This window comes from Paroedura picta, chromosome 6, assembly GCF_049243985.1.
Source record: "Paroedura picta isolate Pp20150507F chromosome 6, Ppicta_v3.0, whole genome shotgun sequence".
NCBI lineage: Eukaryota > Metazoa > Chordata > Lepidosauria > Squamata > Gekkonidae > Paroedura > Paroedura picta.
In genome coordinates, this window is record NC_135374.1 from 116,867,377 (window position 1) to 116,883,331 (window position 15,955).

The following is a 15,955-nucleotide window of genomic DNA, read 5'->3' on the forward strand; positions in this document are numbered from 1 at the left end:
CTACACCAAGCTGGCTCTCAGACCCACCTATTTCATTGGGTGCCTGTTGTGGGGAAAGGAAAGGAAATGTGTTTGTAAGCTTCTTTGAGACTTTTTTGGCTAGTGAAAACTGAGGTATAAAATCTGTTAATCTTTCTTCTTATTCTTATTCTTCAGATAAAACATCTACAGTAGCTAATCTTATGGGAATCTATTTACGTTAACACCAGGACCATTTCCACATGAGGAATCTGTTCCTGGACAGCCTTCAAATGTTGGTGGGTTTTAGAGCCCCCTCCACATGACGTTGTCTGCATCCCAAGGCAATCTGTAATTTACGAGGGATAAGCCTGTATGGAGAGGGAAATCTGTGTTAGTCTTGACAGCTTTGTCACACTCTCGTACCCACCCTCCCCTCTCCATTTCCTGCTCCGAGTAGTCTTTTTTTAATGGCATGGTCCTGGGAGTGGGAAGGGTTTGAGGAGGGGAGGGCATCAGCAAGATATAATGCCACAGAGGATATAATGCCATCCTCCAAAAAATTCATTTTATCCAGGAAAACTGATCTTTGTGGTGTGGAGATCAGCTGTGATTCCAGGAGATCTCCAGGCCCTAGAAGTTGGCAAACCTAGTTGTTGGCAAGGTGTAATTGTGCTTGAGCTTGAATTTCCATGCATACCTAGAGATAGAGTTATTATAGATCAAGCCAGGGCTTTGTCTTCGCCAACCTTTCTCAACTTTTTTATCATTGAGAACCCCCTGAACCATTCTTCAGACTTCAAGAAACCCCAGAAGTGGTGCAATGGTGCAGAATATGGTTGGGAAGCAGAGCTGTGTACACACCCACCTGGGGCCCCTCCCCTTCCCACACTCTCCAGATCCATCATTGGCTGTTTTGATGAGGGGCATGGATTGACATTAACATACGTGATCCTATCACCCAATAAATGTTTAACAATTAAAAATAATAATTACCTCCTACCCATCCAGGAACCCCTTCCAGGTCTGTCAGGAAAACCCTGGTTGAGAAAGCCTGGTCTACTCAAAGAAAATGTGGGGGTGGCAAAAGCTAACAGTTACATTGCCACTTAAAATTACAAGGCAAATCTGGAAACGGAAGAATCTCTTTGGCACTGCAAAAGAGATAGCAAATCATACTAAAATTGACTTGGCTTTTGGGGTCAAGGATGTTTGAGGTGAAGGTTGTGCTCAAGGTTGTCCAAGATGCCGTCATGAGGTAAGTATACATATAGAAACCCTAAGAATTTTTGTAACATTCCGTAATGGCTGCAACCCTGAATTTCCTTCTCCAAGTGAAGTTCTGCTATAGGCAGTACATCAAAGCTGTTTGACATTTTGCCATCTTCCTCTTATTATGTTTGGCATTAAAAACCATGCGTTGAAGTGAACGCACCCATAAGAGAAGAAAGTCTGCTATAGTCAAGCTTTTACGCCTGAAGTAACTTCCTTAAATACTCAAAGAACACCACTTAGCACACCGTTATCCATCTTGGATACTGCTAAATAGTATTTTTGCCTTCTCTGTAAAAAAGAAAAACAAGTAAATTATCAAAGCATCTGAATCATTCCCTTGGCATGCTCAATTATTTTGTAAATAACAATTTCATTAAAGCCAGACATTAAAGCTAGAATTTAATCTCAGATGGATATGCAACTTGATCACAGCTCAGGAGGGGGGAATTGCTAGCATGCATGCTTGATGCAAATCTATTTTCCAGCATGTTGGAGGTTTAACCCATCCCTAAAGACTATTGGTCATGTTACCAAGTGTTATGGTCCAGTGGTTAGTGAGTACTCCTGTAATATGAACTGCTAAAAAATTAACTCTTTGTGTGGTGAAAAAAAAAAAAAGTGCCATCAAGATTGATTGGTGATCCCAAAGATCGGCATTGAACAAAGGTGATTTGCAGATTTGCCATGGCCTGCCTCTGCATAGCATCCCTGGACTACCTTGATTGTCCCCCCCCCCCATTCAAGTACTAGCCAGGGCCAACCTTGCTTATCTTTCAAGACCTGACTGGATTGGGCTACCTTGGGCCATCTAGTTTAAGATGACCAGATTTCAACATTGGTAAAGCAGGACACCATTGACCATGGGGGCTCTTGATTAAAAATTTGGTCTATATGGGGCAACAAAAAGTTCCATAGAATGCATAGAACGCAAAATATAGTATTGTAATATATATTTTTTAATTTCAACATAAGTACAATTTGCCAGGTACCCCCAGATGTCCCTCCAAAAGTGGGACAATCTGGTCACCTTAATCTAGGTCAGGGCAAAAACTCTTAAAGACCATATTTTGCTGGAAGGAGTCTCAGAATGGCTTACAATTGCTTCCCCTTGCTCTCCCCACAACTGACATCGTGTGAGGTCGGTGGGGCTGACAGAGAAGAAGAGATGTATTTTGTGCTCTGCTTTTTACTACCCAAAGGAGTCTCAAAGTGGCTAACAAATGCCTTCTCTTCCTCTCCCCACAACAGACACCCTGTATGTCAGGTGGGGCTGGAAGAGCTCTAAGAGGAACTATGAAGGGGGGGGAGGTCACCCAGCAGGCCTCATGTGCCTGAAAACAGCTTACAATGGCCTCCCCTTCCTCTCTCTACAACATGCAACTGTGACTCGGTTGAGGTCACCCTCAAGTGTCTCAAAGCATCTTGAACTCTCCTTTGCTTCCTCTCCCCACAAAAGAGGTAGGTGGGGCTGAGAGAGCATTGAAAGAACTGTGACTGGCCCAAGATCACTCAGCTGGTTGCATGTTGAAAAGGAGTCAGGGAGTCATACCCAGTTCTCCAGATTAGAGTCCACCACTCTTGACCACAATACCAGGAATTCAATTCTTATCTCATTTGGTGAAGAAGTTGAGGTATCCAGTCTCTACGGTCTAGCACATATCAGAGAAGACCCAGTCAAGGTAACATCTGTCCACCTTGAGTGAGGTGAGTGTCCAACAAATGAAGTAAATAAATGGTAAGTACAATTTACAACTTAGTGGGGCCTGAATGCAAGCATATAGACATCCTACTGTATGTCATTTTCAGAAAAGCGATGGGAAGAATGTACTGGTATATTACTGGAACCAGGGGGGTGGGTGGAACCAAGAAGCAGATCTCTGCTGAGTGAAGATAGGGTTTTTGGAGCGCAGTCACTTTAAGACAAGCCTTGCAACTGGGAACCAGGAGGACTTTGGACTGATGCCCTGGCCAATCAGGGAAGACTGCTTTCTACATCAGCAAATTAATTCGCAAAAAGCAGAGAGCTGCGCATTTACTGATGCCATTTTTTCAAATATTGAGGCTTATATCTACTTCCGGATATCACAGGGGAAAGGTAGGGTCACCACGAATCAATCGTGCATGTTGCAGAGAGGAAATTTAAAGCACCCAAAATCAAAATGCAAATGGAATTCAGTGTAGATGGGAGGGATTCATTCGAACTGGGACTGGATAAAAAGCCCTGAGCAGACTATACCCTGGTCTCATCCACTTTCTAGAAACCACTTGGCAGGCTCCAAGTTGGGGCACCTGATCTGTAGAGCAATGTATGCGATTTAATTCATCTTAGCTGAAGCTATTTGTATTTTCTGATATTTATTTATTTGGAGGGGAAAGATCCTCCAATTTTATCTGAAAAGGAAACAAAAATATACAATGGGGTTATGAGAAAACTTGGCCAACATCTAGAATCACAGCATGAGGATGCATTTTGCAAGGAGGTCCTTAACCTTTTTATAACAGCCCTACAGGGTACTCTTTCAATAATAGTGGAATCTTTAAAGTACTTCAAGTAGTAATCGAACTTGAGCTCTTCGAGTCAAGGTCCACAGAGGCACCTGGGGTGATAAAACAAATGTCAGGTGGTAAGCGTTTTGTTTTTTTCCTTTTTAAAAAACGACATAACGATAAAACGGCTGGCTCATAGAGAGCTAGCTTTGTGTTGTGGTTAAAGAGGAGTGGATTTTAATTCGGAGGACCGGGTTTGATTCCCCCACTCCTCCAAATTCAGCCATCTGGGTGACCTTGGGCAGTCACAGTTCTCTTAGGTCTGTTATCACAGAGCAGTTCTCTTAGAACTCTCTCACTCCCAACCAACTCACAGGCTGTCTGTTGTGGCGACTGCTGCAGGTCAACCAGGGCCCACAGTGTCTTGCAAGAGAACCTTCTTTTCAGTCTTTCTAACCATTCTGCCTTACATACTCCAGAGACACAAGAGCTATCTGTAGTTTGCCACATTTTATTGTGTTGGTGGAATGTACTGTTGACTTGCAGCCAACTCCATAAGGTTTCCAAGGCAAGAGACATTCAGAGGGAGTTTGCCTGATCTTCCCCCCCTGCACATGGCTTATTGTCCCCCTCATACCTTCGCTTACAGTGGAGAACCTCTCCACTGCCAGAGAAGTCAGGGGGGGGAGGGGGAGAGGCATTTAAAGCAGGGGTAGTCAAACTGCGGCCCTCCAGATGTCCATGGACTACAATTCCCATGAGCCCCTGCCAGCATTCGCTGGCAGGGGGCTCCTGGGAATTGAAGTCCATGGACATCTGGAGGGCCGCAGTTTGACTACCCCTGCTTTAAAGGATCCATCAAGCAGCTGATCATGACATGTCAGCTGCTTCATATGCTGTCTCCTTCCCCCAACTTCTCAGGAGCTACTTGAGAAGCTGGGGGGGGGGGAGGCATTTAAAGAATATATGAAGCAGCTGATGTGTCACAATCCTTCTTTGTAAAATTCTGACTTATTGTGAATGCTCCTTTAGAGGAGACTGGAAGGGCACAAGAGTGGTTTTTGCCAGATCCTTCAGGGAGCAGCGCTCTTACTTTTTGCTGACCCAACAGCTGGTGGTAGTCATAAGTGCCCTTCCTTAAAAAGGTGCTGTAACATGAAATATTGTTCTGTTTCAACACGTTTCCAATAGAAAGGGACACCAACTAGAGAGGGCAGCAGGTAGGAAAAGCACATTGAATCCTGGACTCTTCTAAGACTGGGCAATTCTAGGGCACTGTGACACATGTTGGGGGGGGGGGTGTGAGAGAGCCCCAAGAGAACTGCTCTGTGAGAAGAGCTCTAAGAGAACTGTGACTGGCCCAAGGTCACCCAGCTGACTGTGTGTGGAGGGGGAACAGGGAATCACACCCAGCTCTTAAACACTGTGCCATGCTGGCTCTCAATGCAGCTTCGGTCCCCTTCAGCGACCACTTGGAAATGGATTTTGCCCTTTCTAATACTGTAAATACTGTAATTCTCTTATACTGAGCCTCCGGGGAGTGCGGTAGATAAATATAATAAATAAATAAATAAATAAGATCCAATTGCAGTGTGTGAAAAGTGGACCAAAATTACGTTATTTAGTGTGTAAGTGCTTTCAGTGTTCATCTCTATGTTACTATTATAACGTCTTCATGAAACATGCCAACCCCACACCCCACCAAAGTTGGTGAGTTCGAGAAGCCAGAGGGGCCCCTGAAAAGAACCGCAAAACTTGGCTTTAAATCACTCTTTTCATCTTGAAAGTGTTCTACAAGCCTTCGTTAATTAATAGTTGCACGCAAACGACGTGTAGGTGTGATGCCCTTTGAAAATCACCCTTTTCCCTTCAAAGGTATGATCTTCATGAAAGGAAATTATCAGGCGCATATTTGAAATCCTTTCCCCCTACAGCTGTTGCTTACTATCATGTGAACACTGGGTCCCAAAATAGAGCTCTCGGCATTGGAATATCAATTTATACAGGCAGGCAAAGATATTCATCTGCCCACTCGCACTGCTTCTAGACCGAGTGTGAATTCCGGTTCCGATTAAGCAAAAGTCATCACAATGGGCTCTTTTTAATGAGAATATTCTTTCTTTCTTTCTTTTTTTAAGGTGCTGGCCCTCTGAGGCAGGCCCTGATCCCCCAGGGCAAACCCAATTTCTATGTCGCTCAGCCATTTCATTTCGTAAGAAAATTATTTCCCGATGCAAAGAGGCAGAACAGGCAAATGAGTTCAAACAGATTGAAAAATGAAAGCCAAACGAGGGCTTTGCTCATCCCTCAAAAGTTAACTGAACTTAAGAGGAGGTTCTAAAACGTTCACTCGTCTTCTGTGGAGGTATGGCAGGACTGTATACAACTGTCACGATTGCAAAGGGAATGGGGGCAGCCATTTCAGGAGACAGATCAGGGTTCCTGGAAGCCCACAATTGTGAAGCCCTCCTTATAGAAGTTGCACAAGTCCTGTCATCCCCCTCTGTATGTAGATCTGAAGGATGTGGCATCTGAAGCAGTGAGCAGTGACCCGTAAAAGCTCATCCCCTGCCACAAACATTGCTAGTCTCTTAAGTAACTACCGGACGCTTGCTCTTTTCTCATCTCGGCATGTCATTTTTCTTCAGCCTGGCGTAGTAGTTGGTGGGAGCCAGCTTGGTGTAGTGGTTAGGAGCAATCTGGAGAACCGGGTTTAATTCCCCATTCCTCCTTCATATGCAGCCAGCTGGATGATCTTGGGCAAGTCACAGTTCACCCTCAGCCTCACCCACCTCACAGGGTGATTGTTCTGGAGGGGGGAAGGGTAGATTATTGTAAGCTGTTTTGAGACTCCTTCATGTAGAAAAAAAGAGATACAAAAAACAGTTCTTCTTCTTCTGGACTTCATTACCCATTACATTGTTCCTGGGTTCACCCAGTTTCTGCCTAACCAGATGTGCATTGGGAGGTCAATGTCAAGACTTGAGAGGTCCATGGAAGGTATTTCACGGTGCACAACTGGCACGTTCGATACTTAACACACACACACACACACACACACCTTTTTTGTATGAAACAAATCAGATAATTAACACAGAACTCCTTGCACATCAGGCTTGACAGGACCTGAGGTGGAGCCAGAAATAGCATGACATGTAGTTAGTATTAGATGTGATAAACAAGGCATGGTCCAGAAGGCTTCTCTACTGCACCAGTGTAGGCAGCCAACAATTATCAAAGCCTAAGCCTTCTCGGGCCCTGAGACTTCAACTACCCATGCAATTGGAAGTAGTCCAGAACAGCTTCGACCGCTTCCAGTCATCACTGGGGAAGTTCCCATTAAGCTCTGCTTGATCACCATTTCCTGGATAGAAAATGGTGTTATGCTTGCATTGGCAGTGGGAGGAAATAAATGAAATGGTTGACTGAACATTGCAGTGATTTCACTTCCCAGAAAAATCCAGAAGTGATGTCATGCCCATCTAGGCATCACCAGAAACTCTATGGTTTTACTACAGAGGTTCCAGTGCTTCTTAGGAAGGCATGATGTCACTTGTGTGTTTTTCCCAGAAGTGATGTTACTCCATTGCCTAAGGCTACCCCTACTATGTCCCTTCCGCTTGGTCTTCCACAAGATGCCAGACCTGAAAGTGTTGAGAGGACTGGAGGAACCATCACTGGAGTAAATTCCAATCTCCTACATCAGTGGTAGTCAACCTGTGGTCCTCCAGATGATCATGGACTACAATTCCCAAGAGCCCCTGCCAAAATTTGCTGGCAGGGGCTCATGGGAATTGTAGTCCATGCACATCTGGAGAACCACAGGTTGACTACCCCTGTCCTACATTACAGCCATATTGTGACTTGAACTCTAAAAGTGATTTATTGGAAGGAAACAATTTTAACTCATGATACTTTTTGTATACCTATGCAATACCTATACAGATCTATATGATCCCCATCAGCCCCATCTTCATGTCACATCACATCCCACCAACTTGTATGGCAGCCTCCCGTCTTTCACAGGAACATTTATGACACCCAGCTGTGAGCCCCGACGGCCAGACTCTGTGGCTCCAAGGTCAGTGCTCTATAGATAGCATTGAAGTTTCCTCTCCTCCCATCCTTCATCTATCAACATAAAATTAACACATAGCCTACATCGATATCAAAGTGAAACTATTAACAGCCATTCTCCCCAACATTCCCAAGCTCACCAAACGAGTCCCTCCCCTCTCCCACAGAGAAAATATGAATACAAAGAGCATACAGTAAAAGCCATGGCAGGATGCTGGTGCCCACACAGATCTTAACACTGGCATCCTTAGGAACAAGGGAGAGAAAGAGACAGAGACAAAGACAGAGACAGAGACAGAGACAGAGAGAGACAGAGAGAATCTCATGTTAAAAATCAGCCATTTGCTCTGTGTGCCTGAAGGGTGGTAGGTGAACACTTCTGTGCTTCTGTGGCTGCCTAAACAGGATTCCAAAGAGCAACAAATAGACGGAAAGGAAAGAACTTACGGTCAGGTATTATATGGTGCTCTACTGACAATGGTGGCAAAACTACGGAACTGCAAATTGAAATTGTTTCTTGGGAGGGGGTTGAAAACCCCCCAATAATAATAATCCCAAAATGCCAGAAAGCAACCTACAGGGCAGGCTGTGAGGAAGGAGCGATGGAATCAATCCGATGGTAAAGTAGACCGCAACGAGGGATTTGAGAAGCCCCCTGAAAAGTTCTGTTAAAAACTGCAGCAGCCTAGCTCCAGAGAGGAAACTCTACGACTCTTCTGCAGGATAAGAGAAATCTGTCCTATGAGCATAGATTCAAATGGGCAGCCGTGTTGGTCTGAAGTAGCACAATAAAATCAGAGTCCAGGAGCACCTTTAAGACCAACAAAGATTTATTCAAGGCGTGAGCTTTCGAGTGCAAGCTTGCTTGCACTCGAAAGCTCACGCCCTGAATAAATCTTTGTTGGTCTTAAAGGTGCTCCTGGACTCTGATTTTACTGTCCTATGAGCGTGTTGCTGTTCTGAATATGTTACCTCTGCAAAGAGTGATGCAGACATCAAGGATGAAGGCTCAAGAATCAGGCAGGGACAGGTTGGCTCTCGGGGTGGGGGGAATAAACAGATTATAGGAGTATCAATGGCTTCTGGCCCTAAACCACGTTCAGATGCAGTCTGCCTCTGCCTCCCAGAGCCAGGAGGCAATGTATGGCAAAGACTCACCACAGCTGCCGGATGACACTGCGGAGGGCTGGCTGGAGACAGACGCAACTGAGCTGCATGCATGCAACGTGCAAAACGTAAAAAGGGAGACGAGGGACTGTGGCACCTATAAAGGCACCACATGTGCGGGTCCCTGCCTCTTCTCCAGGATGCCACAGAGCTTCCGTCCCACCCACCCTATGTCAATGTTTGAGGTGGATGTTTCTCTGTTAATATTTCTTCACAGCTGTGAGTTCGCATGGAATGAAGCCTGTTGGCAAGGAGTCCAGTGTGTGATCCGACTCTCTGGGTTTCAGGACCTCCCTATGAGATGGCACTTAAATGGGCTCGTTTGCCAGGTGGCCTGGGGGCAGCCAAATGAGGTAGGTGCCTGTTGGCTCCCCCCCCCCCTGCACAGGTTGCTTCCCTTAGGGCGGACTTAGATAGGCAAGGGGACTTGCTCCCCCAGCTGGGAACGGTGTGGCACCTCTGGACTCTGTGGGGTGTTGATGCAGTCCGCTGACTGTTAGATCAGGCTCCCTCTCCCATAAAGCTGTGGCCTTGTTTATCCCAACATTGGTGTATCACGTCTTATTCCAGCCCAAATGTCCTCCTGCAAGTCAGCATCAGGGGAAGGCTTCAGCCTCAACAGAGACTTGATTTAGGAAGCTTACAACTAACCCCTTTCTTGATATTGTCTCTACAGAAGCAGTAGACACAGGGAAATATGTTTCTGATGCTATGTTATACATGCAATATTAATAGATTAAGGCAGGAATGCTCTTTTGTAACTGTTACCATTTATCTTCACTCTTAGATACTTAAATCCTGAAGAAGGCAGTATAATAGTCAAGATCGATTCTATGGGAAGTCCTTTGACTTTTTCATTTCATTTCAAACTACGCTGTACCATCTATGCTGTGCAGGGGTAGTCAACCTGTGGTCCTCCAGATGTTCATGGACTACAGTTCCCATGAGTCCCTGCCAGCATTTGCTGGCAGGGGCTCATGGGATTTGTAGTCCATGAACATCTGGACGACCACAGGTTGACTACCCCTCCTGTACCATCTAGTGACCTCCCTTGGGGGTTTGGGTAGAGGGAAGTTTAGCTATCTTGTTGGTGAGGTGTATGGTTTTATGGGGCAAGGGTTTTATGTATGACATAAAACCACCTCAAGCCGTTCAAGAGGGGTGGGCTTAAAATCGAATTAAAAAATAAACAAATACATTTGAATGGACAACCTTATCATGAAGAAACTCAGTTTTTGAAGACTGTATTTCAAATTACCCTTATTAGGGACCGGAAGGCAGCATGAATATTTTATAAAAAACTAAATTAAAAACGCATAGCAATTAAATTAAAAGCACATTCAGATGTACACCTTTCTATGTCCACTGACTTAAAAGACTTAGAAGGGTGTGCAATGCTTTAGTTTGAAAGCTGGAGGAAAATAAGGTAGGCACCAAACGTGACTCACAAGGGTGGGCATTCTGGAGACATGGTGCCACCACTGGAAAAGCCATGCCTCTGGTTGTCATTCTTTCTTGTACAGCCACAATGCTAGAGCTAGCTAATAGTAAGTCAAAATCATTTATTTACAGTCATTTAGACCAAAAATTTTTTTATGAGCCTCTTGTGGCGCAGAGTGGTAAGGCAGCCGTCTGAAAGCTTTGCCCATGAGGCTGGGGGTTCAATCCCAGCAGCAGGCTCAAGGTTGACTCAGCCTTCCATCCTTCCGAGGTTGGTAAAATGAGTACCCAGCTTGCTGGGGGGTAAACGGTAATGACTGGGGAAGGCACTGGCAAACCACCCCATATTGAGTCTGCCATGAAAACGCTGGAGAGCGTCACCCCAAGGGTCAGACATGACTCGGTGCTTGCACAGGGGATACCTTTACCTTTTAGACCAAAATTTTAGAAGCACTACTATACAATAGCAGTTTGTAAAAGGGAAGGTAAAACATTAAAAGGTTAAATATGCATCAACAATAAAACTTAAAACTTCTCCACCATAAAAGCCAACATTTAGAAGCATTAACTGCCATTGACAATTTTACAAGGATAAAATGAGCCATAAAAGCAATAAGAAGAAGAAGAAGAAGAGTTGGTTCTTATATGCCGCTTTTCCCTACCCGAAGGAGGCTCAAAGCGGCTTACAGAGTCGCCTTCCCATTCCTCTCCCCACAACAGACACCCTGTGGGGTGGGTGAGGCTGAGAGAGCCCTGATATCACTGCTCGGTCAGAACAGTTTTATCAGTGCCGTGGCGAGCCCAAGGTCACCCAGCTGGTTGCATGTGGGGGAGCGCAGAATCGAACCTGGCATGCCAGATTAGAAGTCCGCACTCCTAACCACTACACCAAACTGGCTTTATAAAACTAATAAAGCTGTTAAAATATAAAACAAAAGACAAGATTAAGAGACATGTGATATATCTACTAACCAAAAAACGTAAGAAGTTCTGTGGACCTATTATGGCTATACATGAGTGACCCATTGTTTCCTAATTCTTAAAGCTAGCCACGCAAATTTTGCTACTTTGCTAGTTAACAAATTATATGTATCTGATAGCAATATTTGCAGGCGATGCTTTCTCAGGTCGTGAGGGCATTCTATAAGCTAATAGTATCATTCCTGGTTTAATTAATTTGTTAGTCCAGAATGCCAACATTCTGGATGCCTGATCATGACTCAATTTAGGAGCTTCATGACAACACAAGAGCTTAGGGCAGGTTTAATATTGATATATAGTAAATTGACATTAAAATATCCTGTATAATTCCCAAAAGATTCTAAGTGTTTAATGTTGTTCTCACCTTTAAAAAAAAATCACAAAGTACTAAAATGTTACTTTCTCAAGGAGTTCACCAATGACTGTTCTTTAAATTCTTCCCCCACACATAGCGACATAATGAACTCTGCTAAAATAAGCAGTGATTTACAGTCTTTATTATCCCATTTGCTTTTGCTGGAGAAGTGGTCCTGTGTTTTTCTTCAGAAAAGGGAGAAAAAGAAGCTTTTTCTTACAAAGATGGCGTTTGTTTTCATCTTTCAATGCGCTTTTAAAGAGAAAACATCATGTTGCGAAGTCTCTAGATAACACTAGCTCTATTTCTTCTTACTCCAGCTATTCGGAAACGCTAGAGAAATCAGAGGAGGGGATCTCACAGCCAATGGGTTAATTAAAAAAAACACCCTGAAATTTGAATTAATAAAAGTGAAATAAACAAAAATGCCTACAGTTTAGCATTTGGGAGGAAGAGTACAAAATAACACTTAATAAAGCTTAAAATATGTTCAAAATAATGGTCAAATTTTTTTTTATGTGATAAGATTTAAACATAATCGAGTCTGAGCGACCCTCCTGAAGAGAGGGCTGCTGTGCTAACCCCATCTTTTCTGCCATACAGCACCATCCCCATTATGGCTCTGCACAGGTAACAGGGTCACAATGTGCAAAAAGGTTTTATAAACTTACTTGTGTAAATCATCTCTACTCTTGAGTTTTGCTGAACGTTAGCAGGAGCCTATTGATGCAATTTTGGTACATCTTCATGTATCATGTGAGAACCAGTTTGGTCTAGTGGTTAGGAGTGTAAATTTCTAATCTGGTGAGCCAGGTTTGATTCCATGCTCCCCCACATGCAACTAGCTGGGTGACCTTGGGCTCGCCACAGCACTGATAAAACTGTTCTGACCAAGCAGGAATATCAGGGCTCTCTCAGCCTCACCCACCCCACAGGGTGTCTGTTGTGGGGAGAGGAAAGGGAAGGCGCCTATAAGCCGCTTTGAGACTCTTTTGGGTAGAGAAAAGAGACATACAAGAACCAACACTACTTCTTCTTCTTCTTCTTCTTCTTCTTCTTCTTCTTCTTCTTCTTCTTCTTCTTTCTGGTGGTTCCACATTTCTAAGATCCTAATGCCCTTGTTTTTGCAAGCATTCCCAATCAGGGTTACTAGTACCCCCAGGTTTACTCCAGAGCCCTGGAGGGGTTGCTCCAGTTCAGTGGATTTAATTTTGAAAATATAACTTACCTGGGGAGGAGTCAAGAGCACAGAGTGGCTTTCTGTTCATCTATCTGGTCTGCCTTGTTGACTATCTAGCCTTGTTGACTAATTATGCATGTCGGTAGTCTTGCTGGGTTGCCACCAGTTCTGTGGTAGGCATTCCCCCCCCTCCATTTTCCAGGTAGGCACAGGGAATGAAATCCCCCAGCGTACACGGTATGCCCCGGAGGTGTGTGGGCACATGCACAAATGCGGGGGCAGACAGGTTCTGCCCTGCCACACAACAGCGGGGGGGGTGAGGGTATCCCAGCACGAGGGTGGGATAGCATGGCAATGCCCCATTTGGCACCACGATGATGCAAAGCCAGATGGAGTGTTTCGTGTCCCTGCTGGGTCACAGTAGGTGGGTCCCTGTATGCATAGGCCCGGCCCAACACGGGCACTATTGGTGCCCAACTTAAGAAAGGGAATGCTAATGCAAGCCATTGGATGCCCTAAATCAGGCCAGGGCTGGGAGGGGACTGGGCTGATAGCAGCATCACACAGTTGTGGGATTTGCCTCCCTGACATGTGAGTGCTGGCCTGGCTTATCCCTCCCATGCATAATTGGTCACTGAGTTCACACACAATGGAAAAGGAATGGGAGGTAAGAGCAGAATCTGCTGCACTCCCTCCATTGGCTCCCCTCATCCCCCCCTCAGAGTTTCTTCTCAGAGACCCACCAGCAAAAAATGGCAGGAGGCAAGCTGTTGCAAGCAAAGGGGTTCAGATATTCAAGCAGGAGAGGACTGTGTCTAATGTCAAGAGTCTGCTCTCCTAAGCAGCCATTTTGTCCAGAGAAACTGATCTCTGTAGTCTGGAGATAAGCTTTAATTCCCTTGAAGTTCCACAGATTCTTCTTAAGGTGGAATCAAGCCAGGAAGAAGGAATTTGAAATGTGTTTACAGGTAGATGAAAATGCTGAACTCAGTTTTAGACTGCAAAGTAAGTGTAGACTATTTTGGCGGATTGTTTGATTGTGTGTAATATAGCCAGGAGATCCTACGAGTGTCTAGCAGCCAAGTAAGAGATGTACAGATATGGTTTGCCATTGTCCACCCCCATGCCATGACCCCAGTATTCCTTCCAAGTGCTTGCCAGGGTTGACGCTGCTTAGCCTCTGAGATCTGACAGGATCAGGTTTGTTTGGGCTATCCAGATCCACTTAGGTGGAAGTAGTACTTGAACAAGTTTGTAAAGCAATAGAGAGGGTGTAGAAAGGTTATTTCATGATGCAAATCATAAGAGGTAGTTCTGAATATTAAAAACGATTAGCAATTAACCTTCTGCCAGTTTGGTATAGTGGTTAGGAGTGTAGACTTTTAATCTGGAGAGCCAGGTTTGATTCTGCGCTCCCCCACATGCAACCAGCTGGGTGACCTTGGGCTCGCCACAGCACTGATAAAACTGTTCTGACCAAGCAGTGATATCAGGGCTCTCTCAGCCTCACCCACCCCACAGGGTGTCTGTTGTGGGGAGAGGAATGGTAAGGAGATTGTAAGCCAATTTGAGCCTCCTTTGGGTAGAGAAAAGCGGCATATAAGAACCAACTCTTCTTCTTCTTCAGCAGTCTATATATAAATGGATAGATAGATAGATAGATAGATAGATAGATAGATAGATAGATAGATAGATAGATAGATAGATAGATAGATAGATAGATAGATAGATAGATAGATAGATAGATAGATAGATAGATAGATAGATAGATAGATAGATAGATAGATAGATAGATAGATAGAAGAACCAACTCTTCTTCTTCAAATTTGTTGTTCACTACCCCAAGACGATTTGGTTGAGAAGGGGAAATATACAAATTGAAATATAAATAAATAAATAATTTCTATCCGGTTCTCAATCTGCAACGATATTAAAGGGGAAATAATTCTTAGTAGATTTCAACAAATTACAGAGACAATTGACAATTCTGGCTAATGTAAGAAAGTCTAGGGATTTCTGACAGATCTGTGTCAAAGAGGCCAAGAAAGTTTAATTCAATATAAGATACATTTATTTCTGGAAATATTTGAGTGACCTTTCATCAAGGTAAATGTAACGACCCAGCTGAGCTCACTAAAGAAATGATATGACACTGGAGGCAACACCTTTAGAAGTGGATATTTTTTTTTAATTTGGTGGATAAAAGTCAGCTTGCAGAATAAATAATTGCATTTATGCATAGATGAAGAAACCAGTGTTGACTTTGTGATTCCTGACATTCTGAACAGTGGCTACCAAGCCAAATGGAGAAGTATAAATGCAAGAGAAAGAGACATAGACAATCGACTAACCAAAGACTGGGTCATACCATCAAGATCTCTACGAATACTCCCCTCAATAAAAAAGATTCCTGACGAAACAGTTAACTTCTCCTTACAGTTTCTCCTGGTCACCTCCACACTTTAATGGCCAAACACACACTGCAAGTTCCATGATAGGAATTGAATTGCAGAGACATGTAGCCCTGAAAGGGATTGGGACTACGGCATGTTTTAGAGAGAGGCCTTCCCTATCTGCCATTTTCCTCACCTGAAATGGCTCTAGGGACAGTATTGGTCCCATTGTGAAAAACTATGAGAAACCCATAAACCTTGAGCCCCCTCTAGGGTCAAATAACAACCGTTGATAAAAGGGCATGGGGAAAGGGTGAAGCCACCCCACACCATGCACTATGATTTCAATATAGTCAAAATCTGTGGGTTCAAGGAAGCCACTGGAAATTCAGTCAGCTCTTGATTGTGATCTCACCATGATGTTACAAGTGACAAAATTGAACTGAGGAACTGCTGGAAAAACCCCAACATATATAGTAGCAAACAATGAATCTTCCCGCCAGTGTTCACTCTTGGTCAGTTTTGGTTTAAATTGGCTGCATCCGGCAGCGAAGATCTAGCCGCGCATTGGTCAATTGCATTACCTGCTTTGATCCTGCTTCCGGCTTCAAGCTCAGTCCTCGGCAGAACCACAAACACAAC